General features: G+C 39.0%; 1 protein-coding gene across 1 annotated transcript in view; it reads right to left on the reverse strand.

Moving 5' to 3' along the window:
* The window catches only part of RHOA (ras homolog family member A), a 49,832-nt gene that overhangs the window by 27,453 nt on the left and 3,720 nt on the right, over nucleotides 1-18,659 (reverse strand). Inside the window, exon 2 of the mRNA XM_037128596.2 lies at nucleotides 17,552-17,630. The gene's annotated coding sequence lies outside the window, so the exon portion shown is untranslated. The remainder of the gene's footprint in view (nucleotides 1-17,551; nucleotides 17,631-18,659) is intronic.

The raw sequence follows: 18,659 nt of genomic DNA on the forward strand, positions 1-18,659 counted from the left end.
TTTGCAGGCCAGTGCTCAATCCACTGAGCCACACCAGCCAGGACTAATCATTCCTATTTAAACAAGACTTCTTCTACTAGACTGAAAGCTAACTTAGGATAGGGATAGTTTTATTCATCTTTATATCACCAATGCCAAGCAAGTAGTGTCGACACCAATAAACTCACCCCAAGTGTTTACTGAATGGAGGAACAAAGTCACTGTATAACTCACCCTGGCTGTTATACATAGAAATAAAACTGAACTTCAATCCACCTTTCAAAAGAAGCACTTGTGAAGTCGTACTCAACACCCTGAAGGAAGACCTCCCTCATATACAAATTTTTCCTAAGTAGGAAGAAAGCCAAAGACTTCAATGATAGATATAAATTGGAATTTTAAATTAGTAAAAAGATATATTCAGGGGAGCAGAGTCATTGATTGAAGAAAAAATTCAAAAGACAAAGTTTGGCCCTGGATGGGCAGCTCCAGTGGTTAGTGTTGTTCTGATATGCCAAGGTTGTAGGTCCCATCCCCAGTCAGGAGACACATACAAGAATCAACCAATGACTGATGACTGACTAAATAAAGGGAACAATGAATATTTCTCTCCCTCCAAAATTAATAGAGACAGAGAGAAGAAATAAATTTGGGCTGCATTCACCCCCACAGCTAGTGCTATCAGCTTCACTGTCTAACACAGTAGCCACTCGTCAGTGACAATTTTAATTTTTAATTAATATTTTAATTAGTTTAACTTTTAAAATTCAGGTCTCATTGGTCACACTGGCCACATTTCAAATGCCCAACAGCCACACGTAACTATCATATTGGACAGTTCAGGTATAGAACATGTCCATCGTCACAGAAAGTCTACTTACTGACCGGAGCTACTCTGAACAACTCTCCCATGGCTAGTTGGCAGACACAGAATTCTTACTCGATGTTCTAGGTGTTTGCATGCTATAAGGATCTGCCAAGGAAGACACACCCATTATTTCATATAAATGATTTTTCTAGAAAAAATTTACAGCAAATGTCAGGTCATTTAAATATAAGTTCTAGCAGGTTCTCCCACACATCCCTCAGGCCTCCTTCCCAGGCACTTTTCCACCTACTACTTCAGTACAATGGCAATCATCTCCACATTAAGTCCAGTGGCTTTGTCTCAAAATTCTATCTCCCTTATAATCAATCTAACGCAAACCAACAATTTTCTATGGGTCATTCCCTGTTCTAGGTGCTAGAGAGTGGTCTTATCTGGCAGAATCAATTAGAGAAAACGACACAATTAAGTACTGTAACAGAAGGTTATCCTCTCTGGTATGAAGAGAGAAAAGCAAGCAATTCTGCCAGAAGGCTTCAGAGAAGGCAACATCTGTCCTGGACACTGTAAAGAATGAGGGTAAGTCTCTTGAGAAGAGTTTAGTAGAATAACGCAGACTAGGAAAGATCCACGTATTAGGTGAAAAGGAAGAGACAAAGCAGTACAAATGCAAAGATTCTTCTTCTTGGGATTGGACCTCCTGTAGCTGCTTAAGTATGCCCCTTACACAATTTCCCTATACAACAATGTCCACCCCCTCTTCCATACAAGGAGGTAAAACAAGACTGTTTAAGCACAATTTGACACTGCCAAGGGTCCCACTCAGCACTCCACTTTATCTCCTTTAAAGCTAAGTGTTACACCCTCCCCAGGGAGGCCTTCTTAGCTACTCCAGTACAAATTTTTCTTCCTCTCTGAATTTCTATTGTGCTTGGTCTACTCAGTGCTGTTTCCTAAATAACTATATAGACTTACATCATTTGATACTTTGCACCAATAGAGAGAAGGCTCTGGAGCCAGGTGCTGGGGTTCAAAGCAGTTGTCAATCTTCAGGCAAGTTACTTAAACCCTTTGTGCCTCTGAAGCAATGTACTCATCAGTACCAACGGGGAAAATAATGGTTCCTACCCTCAAAGGATAGAAGTAATTATTAAATGAGTCAACACAGGAAAGCACTTGAATTAAAAAAAAAAAATCCTCACCTGAAGATATGTTTATTGATTTCAGGGAGGGAGGAGGAGAGGGAGAGATGGAGGAAATGGAAGGAGGGGGGAATGGACAAAGAGACATCCATCTAGGAGAGAAACAGATAGGTCACTTCCCATACATGCCCTAACTAGGGCTCCAAACTGCAACCTAGGTATGTGCCCTGACCAGGGGTTGAACCTGAAACCTTTTGGCACACAGGACAATGCTCCAACTAAGCCACCCAGGCAGGAAAACACTTAAAATAAGTAATTCCTAGTACTATCTATAAACTCCAATAAAATAGCTATACCTTCATTTCTAGATCCCCTACAACAGCTAAAGGGTCAAAAATAGTGAAGGAGAAGTATGTGTTCGTTAATGGAATGAAAGATAAGAAACCTCATCTTCCTAAACTAATGAATAAAAATGTATTGGTATAAAAAAGAGTTAATTCTCTAACCTTCTGAAAGGAAACTTTCAAAAGCTCAAGTTACTAAGATTAGACATTGGTCTTCAAATTTACTTCCTCTAAATTACTTCCCTTCTTTTCTGGATTGGCCTTCCTCTCATTCTTCAAGTAGGAAGTTACTTCTTTTTTTTTTTTTTAAGAGTTTATTTATCTTTAGAGGGGAAGGGAAGGAGAGTGGGAGAGAAACATCAATGTATGGTTGCCTTTCATGCGTCCCCTGCTGGGAACTGGCCTGCAGGGAACCCATCTGCAACCCAGGCATGTGCCCTGACTGGGAATTGAACCTCGATCATGTGGTTCGCAGGCCCACGCTCAATCCACTGAGCCACACCCACTAGGGCTCTTATTCCCTTAAATATAGTAAAAACCTAAGGAAAGACTAGTATTCCTGTAATATTTTAGAGAGTAGCAATTGTGAACCATGATGAAGAGATTCACTTTGGGGATCAAAAATAACTTTGTTATTAAACAGCTAAAGTACTTAAGATTGCGAACTATTTTTTCCCATAAATTAGAAGATTCAAGGTTACCTGAATATAGTGTTTTTCTTAAAATGAAACTTTTCCCAATCTAGCTAGTAACTATTTTTTAAGGCCAAGAGTCTTTTAAAGCCTACAGCATTCCTCTCTTGCACTGTAGTTAAGTGTTCCCAAGCACAAGAGAAAGAGCCTAAAATTTATGCATCACCATCACTGTTAATCTTACCTTGTGAATAATCATGATTATTCACTGCAATTGGAGGAAGGTATAATCACATGCACTCCAATTCCTACCCCACCCACAAATTCTGGAAGAGGCCAGCTGACTGACACACATTCCCAGAGTTCCAGGTGTTTCTTAACCACCTCCCTGCTCCCCACCCAAAACACTACCACTAACTAACCTTACTTGACTAAACATTACATTTGGTTTTCAAAATCGGAGTCCCATTCTGGGTATGTCTCATGAGCATTCAGCATCTACCACACAGACTACTCAAATAAAACCAGAAATATTCATTATGTGGATAGGTCCCATGCAGACTAGCCATAGTAAAAGGTCCTACTAAAAATTAATTTCAGTTGTAGGTGGCAAAAGAATAAAAAGAACGCCATTTAAAGCAGTGCATGAGGAGCTACGCTATCTGAGTTAATCTGGGCTCTGTCACTCACTAGCTTTGTGTCCCTTTACAACTAGCTTCCTTATCTGCTGAGTGGACAATGGAACCTTCTAAATAGGATTGGTACGAAAATTAAATAAGATATTACATAAAAGAGCTTACCTATACTGAAAATAGGTCAATGTTAACAATGTCATTATTACTTAGGTCTTTTTAAAAAAAGATATTTATTTATTTATTAAAGAGGGGAAGGGAGGGAGAAAGAGGGAGAATCATCAATGTGTGGTTGCCTCTCACATGGCCTCCACTGGGGACCTGGCCTACAACCCAGGCATGTGCTGACTGGGAATCAAACCTGCAACCCATTGGTTCATAGGCCTGTGTTCAATCCACTGAGTTATACCAGCCAGGCTACTTAGGTCTTATATGGATAAATTAGTAACTCCGTCCTTCAAATTCCAGAATTTGAAGACCAGTTATTTTTTCCAAAATGAAACTTTTGCCAGTCTAGCAACTAATTATTTTTCCAAAGTGCATGTCCTATGCATACTTCATCCCAACTTCTTCCTTCTCATTTAAAACACACATGCGCATGCTCTGTCCAGAAAGTATCCAGCCCAGCCATGTAATATGAAAAATAGAGATATTTGTTACAGATACAAAAACACTGTACATAGAACAATGAAGCAAGCCTCAGTCCCCTTCAAGGTAGGCACCTTGGGACCTCACATAGTTCTCCCAACTGTAGCACAATGTTCCTTCTGCTCTGGTAGCAGATGCTGCAGAAAAAATTTTGCTTCAACACATTTCACACCAAGATCCTCCATCAAAATCTCAGACACAGGACTCTTTGGAATCTCCAGATCAGCTTCTAACTCTTGCACTGTCAGTGGCTGATCTTTGTTGACTGCTGCCTGGCCATGTTCAACATTCACAGGTGTTCTGCTTTTTGTAGGCCTTCCAGAACATGGATCCCTTTCAAGAGGTCCTCGACCATCTTCGAAGCATTTGTGCCGCACTTTTATTTGCACTGCATTCACTGCATCGTCCCCCAAAGCCTTCTGAATCGTCAGAAGTTTCTGAGGAGGCATGTTCACACTTCATCTACTGCCCCCACTGACTAGTACAGTGAAGTTGTCATTGTTCACACATGTGCATTCCAGTCCACTTTCCTTGGCTGCCAAGTTATGTGGATGTCACGCAAACCTACCTTGTTATATTAACAATGGCTGGGCTTTCTCCCCCAAAAGACTCTGTGTGTGCGCACACACGGGCGTGTGTGTGTGTGTGTGTGTGTGTGTAGTGTTTATCTTTCAGTGCACAGAACTAAAGGCCCATGAATCTTTAGGTCCAATGTTTCTAAATTCAGAAATCTTCATATTTTAAGAAAGGTAACGGTGCAAATTCTAAACATTCTGTAACACACCCAATGGGTTAATAGTTCTTCAGTAAAATAAACAAATATTCACACTAAGTAGGATAAAGACTAAACAACCTCATCAGTTCAGTTGAGGTTTTGAACATCAAATGAGTTTGTGATTTTTCATAACTCTGTATGGCTGTTATAAACACCTTAAGCCACTACCAATTTGTGTTAAACACACACACTCTCCTCTCAACAGAGAGAATAGGAGACAGAGAAACATCAACATGAGAAACACTGATTGACTGCATGACCCAACTGGGGATTGAAACTGCAACCCAGGCATGTGCCCTGACTGGGAATGGAACCTGTGACCTGTCGGTTTACAGGATGACGCTCCAATGAAGCTACAATGGCCAGGGCCTCTCAGTACTTTTAAAGTACTTTTCCAGTGCCCTCAAGTCTGATTTTTCCATCACTCATAGCCATGCTGTTAACTCAGACAAGTGGACAGAGCCCCTACTACTATTTCTCTTGGGAAATGAAAACAAAATAGGCTTTAAATTAGGTGAGTTGGGGATTGAGTGTGGTGTGATTAGACTTCAGGACAGTAATTTGAATTCCACAACCTAAATTAGTTCAATAATATTTCTCATCTCAAAAAAATCTTTTTTAATTTTTAGGGGATTTTTTCCCTTTCTTTTAGCTGAATAATTTTGGTAACGTGTTTAGGGCCCACACATTCTGCAATATTTATTTTTGTAGACTCACCATAAATCTGCCTCTACGCACAATTTTTAGCCTATACTTGGTACATAAGGAGCCACCAAAGATGTTTGAAATGGTGTTACCAGGTTATAAGTGCATTATTCAGACAATTATTAGCCAAGCATTTGTTATAAGCAAGCACAAAACAGTTGTTAAGCCAAAACAGAAGCAGAAATAATTTGACTGAGTAACTGCTGCCTCTGCTGGATCAAGATCTTTACAGTATTTTGGAAAGATAATGAATAAATTTCCATGCAGATAAAATAATCACCACTTTAAAAATGACTAATTCAACATACTTGAGATAATTGTAATTTTACCTCATAATTCTTCAAAAAGACTAATTATGCAAGCTTGATTATAGCAAGCTTTCTACCATTTCTCAACCAACCATGAAATAAATAATTTACTACAGCATGGCTTTGGACATGTCTTAAGTTTTACTTTTTTCCACCATTTATTACTTTAAACATTGGACACACTGATTAGAAATTGAGTAAATAAGACTTATCCTGATGACATCTATATATTTCAATTATGTATTCCAATTAAAAATGTTTTTAATTTATCTCAAAATAAGTTGCTATAAATTATTGTGTATGGATGACTATTAAAATGTAAAAGTTGTCTAGTCTTTTGGAAACTAAACTTGAAAATTTAAAAAGCAATTTTAAGACATATAAAAATCCTGTGAATTTCATGCACTGGCTGGTATAGCTCAGTGGATGCATGCAGGCTTCGAACAAAAGGGTCTCTAGTTCAATTCCCAGTCAGGGCACATGCTTGGGTTGCAGATCAGGTCTCTAGTGGGGGCCACGTGAGAGGTAGCTACACACTGATGTTTCTCTCCTCTTTCTCCCTCCCTCTGTCTCTAAAAATAAATAAAATATATATTTTTAAATCCTGTGAATTTCATTAAGAATAATCCTAGTGTACATAAAAACTTCCACCCAACCCTAGGTTTTATCAATGTTAATTTCTGTGGAAAGTAGCAGTATCAACGCAAGCAGTGCAAAAAATATTTTGGATGAAATCTGGGTACAAAATGACATACTGCAGATAAGGAAATAACTAAATCCCAAGACACTAATGTGAAATCACAAAACCCAACACATACAACCACCCTTGGCCAAAACAATAAATACTGTAACTCAGGTTATTAAGCCATGATTTATTCCTTCTTCCCTCTGCCCAGAAGGAACCCCTCACCCTTCCCCCACTCACTTAGCTACAACCTCATACTTAAGACTAAGTCACTCTTCTCCTGAGGCTTTCATGGAGCTTAGGTAAGCTCCTTACTTAGGTAAGGCCCCTTAGTTACACCCCCAGCACCTAACGTTTCTGGTTCCCCCACTCATCACACCCCTTGAAAGTTCTTCCCTACAAACTCCATTTGTATATCTTTTTTTTTTCTTTTACTCCTCACCTGAGGACATTTCTTCACTGCTTCTAGAGAGAAAGGACAGGAGAGAGAAATATCCATTGTCTGGTTGGCTCTTGTTCTCATCCAGACTGGGGATGGAACCTGCAACTTAGGTATGTGTCCTGACCCAAAACTGAACCCACAACCTTTCAATTACAGGACCATGCCCAACCAAATGAGCCACACTGGTCACGGATAATCATATCTGTCTTATTCACCACCATCCGACAATCACGTACTAGTTAAATGTTCAAATAACAAATTTGAAAAAGTAAATTTCCAGGAGAAAAAAAACCATTAACCAAAGTGCTGCACACAGATTTTAAAAAGAAAACAATTATAGCAGATCAGTTGTGTACACTAGTGGGGAGTCTGTACCTCCTAGGATACTTTGCTTTCAAAATTCAAGAATCTGAAACTTCAATAATGTATAACTAGGAGCGTTAAAACTCAGCCCTGACTGGTGTGGCTCAATGGATTGGCCAGCCTGGGAACCAATGGGTCCACGGTTTGAATCCCAGTCAGGCCACCTGCCTGAATTGCATACCAGGTCGCTAGTAAGGGGAGCATTAGAGGCCACCACACATTGGTCTTTCTCCCTCTTTCTCCTTCCCTTCCCCCTCTCTAACATACATTTTAAAAAATCTTAAAAAAACAAACCCAGAATCCCTCTCTGAACTCATTTCTTATCTTAGACAACTGTTTAAGTCTAATTGGCCAGTAGCTCAGTTCACAGTAATTTTAAAAAAATACACGCCTGGATGAGAAGGGGTACGGCCTTTGACAAAAAGGTAGGAAACAGAAAAACCCTGCTAACTGGGCTCAGAAATGTAAAATGAGGAGGGAATGAAGTATCATTCAGGCCAGGCCAAAGTCCTAGACTGAGGCAACAGCCTCCAAGGACAGACCTCAAAAATCCTTTAGGAGGAAAGACCTCAATCATTACACATGGAAGCTGAAGACCCAGATATTGTAAGACAGAAAAAAGAAGACATATGCTACAAAAACAAGTTTTAAAGCTTAAAGAAGTAAACTTCAGTTATCAAGAACACAATGATGCTACTTTAGTCATCTAAGATGTCAATTTTTCTACAAGACCAATACTGCCTTTCCCTAAACACATACGAATCCTAGGAGTTTAAAAGTTGTCCTACAATGCATCCTTTTGAAGTAAAGCTATTGGAACCATAAAACTGAAAATAAAGGTCAAAATGCAGCCTTTTCTTTAAACAGTCCTAAAAGTAACAACCAAACTACAATCAAATTTTTGTTCAAATATACCTGGCGGAAAGAAAATGTACTCCTTTTATAGATACATCCTTTTCTAACACCCTCCATTCTCCCAGTTTCCACCCTTTGTTAAATATATATCTTAAACGAACAGGATACATACTGCTTTATTAAGCCAGAGGACCAAAACAAACAAACAAACAAACAAACAAACAAACAAAAACAAAACCCCACTACACCCCGTATTTCAGTGGTTTCAATGCAGTGGGCAGAAACCTGTCTTAGAAACTCCAGGCTCACCTGTGCCAGGCACAGGACTGTGCCTGGCACACAGGAAACACCACTAAACATTTGGGAAATTAAATTGAAAACATAAAGCCATTTATTTTGTTTACAGACTACACAGGAAACCTCTGGCAAAAAGGCCCAAACTACCATCTGTCCATTTGTTCATAATGAGCTTAAGTCTGGTACTGCCATTATGTGGCCCTCTTGATCAAGCAGTTGCCAAGGTTTGAAGCTTGTTCAAGGGGCCTTGGAGAGCGAGAGCAGCAGGCCAAATGCACGTAAAGGCAAGCAGAGGAGAGTGATAAAGCCTCCAATATAATGCCAGCTGAGAGTTACCCAGACTTAAATTCTTTGGGAGGTAGAAGGGCAAGAAACACTGCTGAGGGGACATACCTTCTGGGCATCCTATCAACCACTTCAAAATGTCAATATTCCAAGGTTAACCTTAAATGGATGCACAGAATCAGGATGTGACTTTGTGCAGCCTAACTCTCCACTACACTGCCCAGACCAGAGAAGAATGAACTAAGAGGTATTTTGCCCCACCGAGGTACCTAATGACCTGTTAGTTTTTCAGCGATGACAATGCTCAGCCAGGAAGGCACTGTGCATCCTGGCACAAACATCTTTATTCCTCTCAAGGCTCCACAATTAGAATACTAAAAACTTCAGGGTGGGGCCTGAACGCCCATTAAAAAATTTTTTTTAACTGAGGTGAAGATCACATAACAGAGTTAACCATTTTACGGTGTGCAATTTCAGTGATGTTTAGTGCATTAGCAGTGTTGTGCAATAAGCAGTCAGCCTCCAGTTCAGTACCTCCCCCAGTACCTGGCAACCACCAATTTGCTGTCTCTATGGATTTACCTATTCTAGATATTTCATATAAATGGAATATAATATGTGGCCTTAGTGTCTGGCTTCATTTACTCAGCATAATGCTTTCGAGGTTCATCCATGTTGTAGCATGTATCAGTGCTTCATCTTTTTTAAATGGCTGAATAATATTCCCTTGTATGGTATACAGCACATTTCTTTAGCCATTACCTCTTGATAGACATTTGAATTGTTTCCACCTTTTGGCTTATTGCTGCTATGACCATTTATGTACAAGTGTTTGTTCGAGTACCTAGTTTCAATTCTTGAGTATATATCTAGGAATGAACGGAACTGCTGGGTCATACAGTAATTCTGTATTTAACTATTTGAGAAATCATCAAACTATTTTCCACAGTGTATACTTCGAAATATCTTGCCAAATAATCACGAAGACCTATTGTTAAGGGGAAAGAATAAGATGCATAACAGCGTGATGAGCAGTAAGTCTGTACCTAAAAAAGGAAAAGCATATTATACATAGAGACACTATCTCTAGAAGGATACATAAGACACAGTTACATGGTTTTCTCTGAAGCCAGGGCCTTGGGAAGCTGAGATACAAGAAAGGTTTCATTTTCATGCTCTACCCCTGCTGCACTGTTTCATATTTATGCTTTATCAACCCCCTTGCCCTAAAAACATTCTTAAAACCCCAAAGGAAGCAACACTATGACAGGAGAACTGAGCTCTGTGATAAGAACGTCCATAAAAAAATCTTATTTCTTTTGAGAAAGAGAGAGAGAGACATCAGTGTGTGGCTGCCTCTCACGTGCCCCCCCCCCCACTGGGGGGTCCTGTACCAACCCAAGCACGTGACCTGACTGGGAGCCTGACAACCCTTTAGTTCACAGACCAGCACTCAATCCACTGAGCCACACCAGCCAGGGCTAAATTTTTAAAAACATGTTATTTATTTATTTTTTAGAGAGGGGAGAAAGGCAAGAGAAAGAGGGAGAGAAACATCAATGTGTGGTTGCCCCTTACACGTCCCCAACTGGGGATCTGGCCCGCAACCCAGGCATGTGCCCTGACTGGGAATTGAACCGACAACCTTTTGGTTTGCAGGCCCGTGCTCAATCCACTGAGTTACACCAGCCAGGACTCTTTCTAATTGAAATTTTTTTTTAAGATTGTATTTACTTATCTTTAGAGGGGAAGGGAAGGAGAGAGGGAGAGAAACATCAACGTATGGTTTCGTCTCATGGGTCCCCTGCTGGGAACTGGCCTGCAACCCAGGCATATGCCCCGACCGGGAATCAAACCACGATCCTCTGGTTCGCAGGCCCGTACTCAATCCACTGAGCTACACCAGCCAGGGCTGAATTTTTTAATTTATATTTAGGTACTTGTTTTTTGTATCACAAAAGAATTTTAGTACTTATTTTTGAACATATGGATAACATTATTGCTTTCTAGAGTTATACTTTTAATGCATAAGCATAAATAAAAGAATTAAAAATATTTCTATAGATATAGAATTTAGTACTACTATGTTTAATATACATACTTATTTTTCCCTAAAAATTTTGGGCAAAAAGCCCTGGCTGGCACAGCTCAGTAGGTTGAGCACGGGCCTGCAAACCAAAGGATCGCAGTTCGATTCCCAGTCAAGGTACATGCCTGGGTTGCAGGCCAGTTCCCAGCAGGGGACACATGACAGGTAACCATACATTGATGTTTCTCTCCTCTCCTTCCCTTCCCCTCTAAAGATAAATAAATATCTTAAAAAAAAAAAAAAAAAAAGGAGCAAAAAGTAAGCATTATACATGGCAAAATATAGTATATCCAAAAAGGAAATTGCTGGATTGTATGGTAATTCAATTTTTAATTTTTTGAGGAACCACCACACTATTTTCTACAGTGTCTATACCATTTGACAGTCCCACCAACAATAAAGTGCACATTTTTAAAAACAAAACTAGTTAAAAATAGAAAACTTTAAAGCTTCCAAAGCAAACATCCTGTATCTTGATTGGATGACAAGTACACAGATGCATGTATTTATTAAAACTTATCAAGCTGTCATGTGAATAGGTATACGTTTAAAATATATTTTATTAATTATGCTATTACAGTTGTCCCATTCCCCCACCTCCATTCCCCCCACCCTCCACACCCCTCCCCCCACATTCCCCCCTTTAGTTCATGTCCATGTGTCTTAAGTTCTTTAGCTTTTACATTTCCCATACTGAATAGGTGTATTTATTGTATGCAAATTATACCTGAATGAAGATGATAAAACAAAAAAACAACAAAAAACAAACAAACAAAAAACCTTCCCAAAGTGTTTCTGGTTTTGTGAATGGGATACCAAGTTTGGGAATCACTGCTCCTAAGCATCAGTGACCCAATAATGAGCTCTGTTGTATTTCCCCAAGTCTTAATTCTTAGGACACTAGTCCTCCAACCAAAAACAGACAAAACCACCTCTTCCGAATCACATTAAAAAAGTCTGATTATTAGGGACTCGAAAATGTGATTTGAGTAACGAAAGCTGCAGGGCTATATGGCTGGCTCTGGGACTGAGTCTTTCTCTCCCATGGACCTCTCACAGCACTCCATTATCATCCATTCTACAGAAAAGGAAACTGAGTTATAATGAGTCACATTACTGTCCAGAAACATAAGCTACCAAGTATAAGAATTAGTACTTAGCCCTGGCTGGTGTAGCTCAGTGGATTGAGCACGGGCCTGTGAACCAGACAATCGCGGTTCGATTCCCAGTCAGGGCACATGCCTGGGTTGCAGGCTAGTTCCCTGCAGGCCAGTTCCCAGCAGGGGACCCACGAAGGCAACCATACATTGATGTTTCTCTCCCTCTCCCCTTCCCTTGTCCTCTAAAGATAAACAAATAATATCTTAAAAAAAAAAAAAAAAAAAGAATTAGTACTTAACTGCTATCCTCTCTTCAGAGTCCATGCTCCTACCTAAGATATTCTGTTGCCTTTCTTTACTGCACTTAAGACTTTCAAAAGATAAAGTTTCATTCTGAATAACTGAAAAACTTATCAGCACCATCTGGACTTGGACACGACTGCAATGAGAATAAGGTGAACTTAACAATGTACACATAACAAAAGTAGATTTGCAAGCATATGCTTCAAGTCAAATTTTTTTCTTTCTTTTTCCTCTAAGAAAAATTATCAAAATGTCAAAAATTTTGAAAAGTAACTAAATAAAATTTAATATTTAAAAAAAAAAGTCAAAAATTGTTTAAAGTAATGTAATTAATCTCTTTTAGAGCAGCCAGGAGTTTCAGAGAACTAAAACCTATGTTTTGTCCCTCTCGTAAAAAAAAAAAAACAATAACAAAACAAAACAAAAAACCGCATAAACCCAAAAGCCAAAATTAAACAAAAAAGAGATCCTTTTGTTTATTTTTTAGAAGGGGGGTTAAGGGAGGGAGAAGGAGAAGGGGAGAAACATTGATGTGAGAGAGAAACATCATTCAGCTGCCTCGCGTATGTGCCCCAGAAGAAGGGCCAAACCTACAACCTAGACATGCTCCCTGACAGGGAACTGAACCCACGACCTTTTGCTTGTGGGAGGACACACATACTAGTCAGGACAAAACCATCAGTTTTTATGTGGGGACTGTTCCCCCCTTTAGTGAATTCACTGAGATGACACTGGTTAACAAAGTTATACAGGTTTCAGGTGCACACCTGAACAACACAGCATCAGTACAGTGTACTCTGTGCTCACCAACCCAATCGAGTCTCATCCATTACCAGTTACCCCCTCCATTCCCTCTCTCCGCCCCAGCTGGCCCTGTCCAATTTACCACTGTTGTCAAGTCCACGAGTTTTTTCTTTCCCCACTGTCCCCCCAGCCCCAAACCCTATTAAAATGACAAAGTGGTTCAGGACATTTTCCCTTAAGTTTTAGGGAGTTTTGTTGTAGGAATTATGGTCAGGATGCAGGATTCCAAAAACTGGAAAACTTAATGAAAAAACAATTTCTAAACAATAAGCCTCAGAGGTAAATGAAGGGTATGTGTAACTGGTACATGATAAATAAATGCTTCTGACTTCCAGATGAAAGACTCTTCAGCCACGATTCCAAAACATGAGTGTGGATGAGTTGACATGGATTAGAAATCATTCAAGAACCCTTCAGTTATAAAAGTGTGTGACAAGAAGTAGCAACAGAAAAAAATCTCCAACCCACCATCAACTTTTCTGTCTATTTGTTGGAGAGGTGCCACCTTTGATGCTAATATATACTGAAAATGGAAACACCAAACACGTCCTGTTTCTGATTTGCTCAGGTGGCAGTAAAGAAATACATGTAATTTTAAGCTTCCTTTTTAAAAAAGATTTTATTTATTTATTTATCTTTAGAGGGGAAGGGAAGGAGAGAGGGAGAAAAATATCAATGTATGGTTGCCTCTCGTACATCCCCTGCTGGAAACTGGCCTGCAACCCAGGCATGTGACCTGACTGGGACTCGAACCATGATCCTTTGGTTTGCAGGCCAGTGCTCAATCCAGTGAGCTACACCAGCCACGGCTAAGCTTCCTATTAATAAAATCATTATTTGTCACTTTGAAAGCAAGTAGTCATTACGTAAAGACCATGTACTGATACCCTGAAAGAAAAATACTCTTGAAGGAGGCATTAGAGTTAGAAAAAGAGTATCTACTAAGGGAGTAAACAAATTAATGTGCATTGAGCATTGTGCTTTTCAGGCATTAGTTCATCTAAAATTCCTACTAAATGGGTGTTATCTTCATTCTAAGGACCTAGGTTTTGAGGCTCAGGGAAATAAAATAAACTGCTTAAAAAGAGGGATACACATATATACCTCTTCTATGGTAAAACTCCTTTGTAATTACATGGCCAACAGCATTTCTGGTAAATATTCTGGTTTAAGCAAACCCACAGATCAAAAGTATAACTTTACTTTTGTTTTAATGCAACAATGTTGAAATGAACAATTGAGAAAACAACTTTGAAAATAGTCTGCCCTCTTATAAGGGAGGCCATCAATCAAAATACCCCTAATGCGTTACTTGAAGCTACTTACAGGAGCCACTGCAAGCCTCAAGGGAACAACAAAGTACCACCCCCACTGGTGCTAGGCTAGTTGTCCTATACCCAGCAGTTGCACTGGCCTAATCTCTGCCATGGATCAGGGCTTCAAACAGCCACATCTTGCAATTTATCAGCAAAGCCTGTCAGCACATCTTTACTGTGTATCATAAGTCCCACCATCTTCGTTATCATCGTCCCTACCAATGCCATCATCTATCACTGTATTTAAAGAGCCTCCAATAAATCTCTGGTTCCATATTTGCCTCCCTATATAGCCCAGTGATTTTCAACCATTTTCATTTCATGGCACACAAACTACTTACTAAAATTCCGCAGCACACCAAAATATATATTTCTTGCCGATCTGACAGAAAAATAGGTATAATTTTGACTCATTCACACCAGTCAACTATTGTGTTATGGTTTTTATTTGACAATCTAAGAGTAAAAAGGTCAGTGCCGCTGACTAAATAGTCAGGTAGTGTGTGTTTTACAAATTCTTGCAGCACACCAGTGTGCTGTGGTGCACTGGCTGAAATTTGCTACTATAGTCTATTCTCCGTGGAACAGCCCAAAATATAAACAAATCAGACATCACCCCTCCATTATAAAAACCCTTTAATGGCTTCCCAATGCACTCAGTTGCTATAAGATCTGGCCCCTGCCTACCTATGAGACTTTGTTTAAATTCCATGCCTTTCACTTGTTCTCTAGGCTTCAGCCCTTCAAGCCTTTTTCCTGTTCCATAAAAAAATGACAAGCCCATCCCTTACTTGTCTATCATCGTTCTTCTCAACTAGGATTACAATTCTTTGCACCCCTATGTTCACTGCATCACTATGTATAATAGCCAAGATATGGAAGCAACCTATGTGTCCATCAATAAGTGGATAAAGATGTGGTATATATGAATGCAGTATTACTCAACAATAAAAATGAATGAAATCTTGCCATTTGCAACTACATGGATGGACCAAGAGTGTTACTATGCTAAGTAAGCCAGACAGAGCAAGACAAATACCGTATGATTTCACTTGTATGTGGAATCTTAAAAAAAAAAAAGAACAAACACAACAAAAACAGATTCACAGAAACAGATCGAACTGATGGGTGCCAGAGGGGAAGGGGGTGGTGGGAATGAGTGAAAAAGGTGAAAAGGAATATAGTCAATAATACTCTGCTAAGTTTGCAGTGAGATGATTACTACACTTAGTGTGGTGAGCACATTGTAAGGTATACAGATGTCAAGTTACTGTATTGTACACCTGAAACTAATATAATATTGTAGTCTAACCATAATTAACTTTATTTTTTTTTTTAAAGATTTTATTTATTTATTTTTAAGGCCCTGGCTCAGTGGATTGAGCACAGGCCTGTGAACCAGAGTATCACGGTTTGATTCCCAGTCAGGGCACATGCCTGGGTTGCAGGCCAGTTCCCAGCAGGGGACACATAAGAGGCAACCATACATTGATATTTCTCTCCCACTCTTTCTCTTTCTCTCTAAAAATAAATAAAATCTTTTTTTAAAAAATATTTTATTTATTTATTTATTTTTAGAGAGAGGAGAAGGGAGGGAGAGAGAAAGGGAGAGAAACATCAGTGTGTGGTTGCTTCTCGCATGCCCCCTACTGGGGACCTGGCCTGCAACCCAGGCATGTGCACTGACTGGGAATCTATCTGGCAGCTCTTTGGTTCACAGGCCCGCGTTCAATCCACTGAGCTACACCAGCCAGGCCCAACCAGAATTAACTTTAAAATTCTTTTAAATAAAAATGAAAGGACTGATAAACACGTAGCTGTTCTTTTCTTAATGGAAAAAAAGAAATAAAACTTCTGTGAGCAGGGTTATTAATGTTTTTGTGATTATGAACAGCTGATGTGCTTTCCCTTTTCTTGTCAGTGACTCTTACAAAAATAAATAGAAAAATATTTAAAAAAGGAAAAAAAACTAGGGCAGAACTAAAATAAAATAGAAAAATAAGTAAAATGAGAAAAATAGATGGTGTAATTCCACACAAACTGACTTTTCAGTTCCATACCAAATGTTCCTGTTTTTAGGAATACATTGTAAAACAAAAAAACTCCCTGGGGGTATGGACCTTCTTGTCTCCCTCAGTGTCTCAGAACAGCACCTGGCATACAGTACCTATTCAGTAGTAACTATTTGTTAAATGAAAGAATAATGAAAAAAGGACAAGCTGCTTGGCCATTCCTCACACACCAAGAAGAATTCAAAGCTAACTCAAATCTCTACCATCGTATGCCTTCATTGTCACATAGCCCATACCACCAAATGAGAATCCACATAGAGCCCAAGGAAAACAAGAAAAGGTGGTCAAAATGGTACCAGACCAGGACATTCACCACTGCATCCATTAAATTAAAAAACTATTTGCCTTATTTGTAATCAGTTAAGATATCTGAACAGCTGCTGGAGGGGCTGTTGTACCTGCTGTTAACACTGCTCCCTCCCAACAAGCCACAACCACAGCTGACCCTTCTGGTAAAGAGGATTGTTCCTCATTCTCTTTGGCTCATTTTCTATTGATAATTAGATATACCCACAGCACAGGCTGTGGATAAACAAACTGTAAGATGACCAAACTATGTAATCAAGAAAATGAAACCTTAAAATGAAAGGAAAAAAAAAAAAAAAAAAAAGAACAGGATGAGAGAAATGGTCCACAAGAGAAGTATATGTGTAATACGGTGAGCCCATCCTCCTTAAAGATTAAGAAAGGGGTTAGGAAATATATCTTCATTTAAAGAAACAATGCTTAGAATAGAAGAGAAACAGGAAGTTAGAGTAGTATCTTAGGAAGAGGTAGAAAAATAAGACCAAAGAGAAAAGTTATAGAGTAAGATAAAGATCTTAAGATTGGTGAAGAAAATCATTAATAGCAATATACCCACAATTCCCTAGAACTTACATTAATATAAAATAATAATCTCTATTCCATGGGGACAGGAGAACGAAAGAAAAGGCTTCTATTTACATACCTTACAAATGTGCTGCAAGACTCACGGCCTGTGTGGCAGAAGTTCTACAAAGTGCCTTGAACTTCTCAGGTGAAAGGCACTATAAAAACATTAAAAAGTAAATAAATCAGGAATTGTATCTATTCCTTTTATGAGAAGAAAACACACAGAACAAGATGTAAATGGGCTTACCCAAACTTCTGTGACGTAATAATATACAATCCAAGTGAGGGAAACAGTGCAGAATTTAATTCTTAATTGACATACCATAAAAATTTATCATACTTATACAAGTCTTGGCCTCTTTCACGTAACACAGTGTACACAGACAGCCCTGGCTGGTGTGTCTCAGTGCATTAGGCACTGGCCTGTGAACCAAAGGGTTACTGGTTCAATTCCCAGTCAGGGCACATGTCTGGGTTTCAGGACACATCCCCACTAGAGGACGCACAAGAGGCAATCACACATTGATGTTTCTCTCCCTTCTTTCTCCCTCCCTTTCTCTCTCTAAAAATAAATAAAATCTTTAAAAAATATTGTACACAATCAACATTATCTGAATATTATAAATTAATGTTTCCCTTTTAAAAGCAGGTTTCAAGAGCAGATAAATCCTATGTAAATTAACTTCCCAACAGTTTTATTATAAAAATTTCCAAAAACACATCAAAACTAAAAAAATTTTACCATGAACACTTGTATCCCCACTACCTAGACTACCTGAACACTTTAATGACTTCCTCAGTCAAACTATGTTTTATTTTTAATACAGGGATTACAGAGAAATCACAGGCTGAACTACTGTCAGAAAAATCAGTGGCTCCAAAAAATAGGTCAAGGAAATAAATAATATTAGGAAACACTGATATTTTTGTCAGAAATGATCAGTATTAGCTCCTTATTTAAAGTCAGGTGTATCCCTATACTCTTGGTGAACGACTCCAGCCATTTATTTGTTTAATGCCAGATAATAATATTCACCTGCTGAGAGAAAAAATTCTAATTTCTCATCTCAGAACAAACCCAACAAACTTCCCACATCTTGAAGGCCCTACATGACCTGGTCCCTGCCGACCTCTCCAATTTCATTTTATCTCCCACTTTTCACTCTACTCTAAACCAATGTCAC

The sequence above is a fragment of the Artibeus jamaicensis genome, unplaced genomic scaffold, assembly GCF_021234435.1.
Source record: "Artibeus jamaicensis isolate MK-2021 breed Jamaican fruit bat unplaced genomic scaffold, CSHL_Jam_final contig_519, whole genome shotgun sequence".
Taxonomy (NCBI): domain Eukaryota; kingdom Metazoa; phylum Chordata; class Mammalia; order Chiroptera; family Phyllostomidae; genus Artibeus; species Artibeus jamaicensis.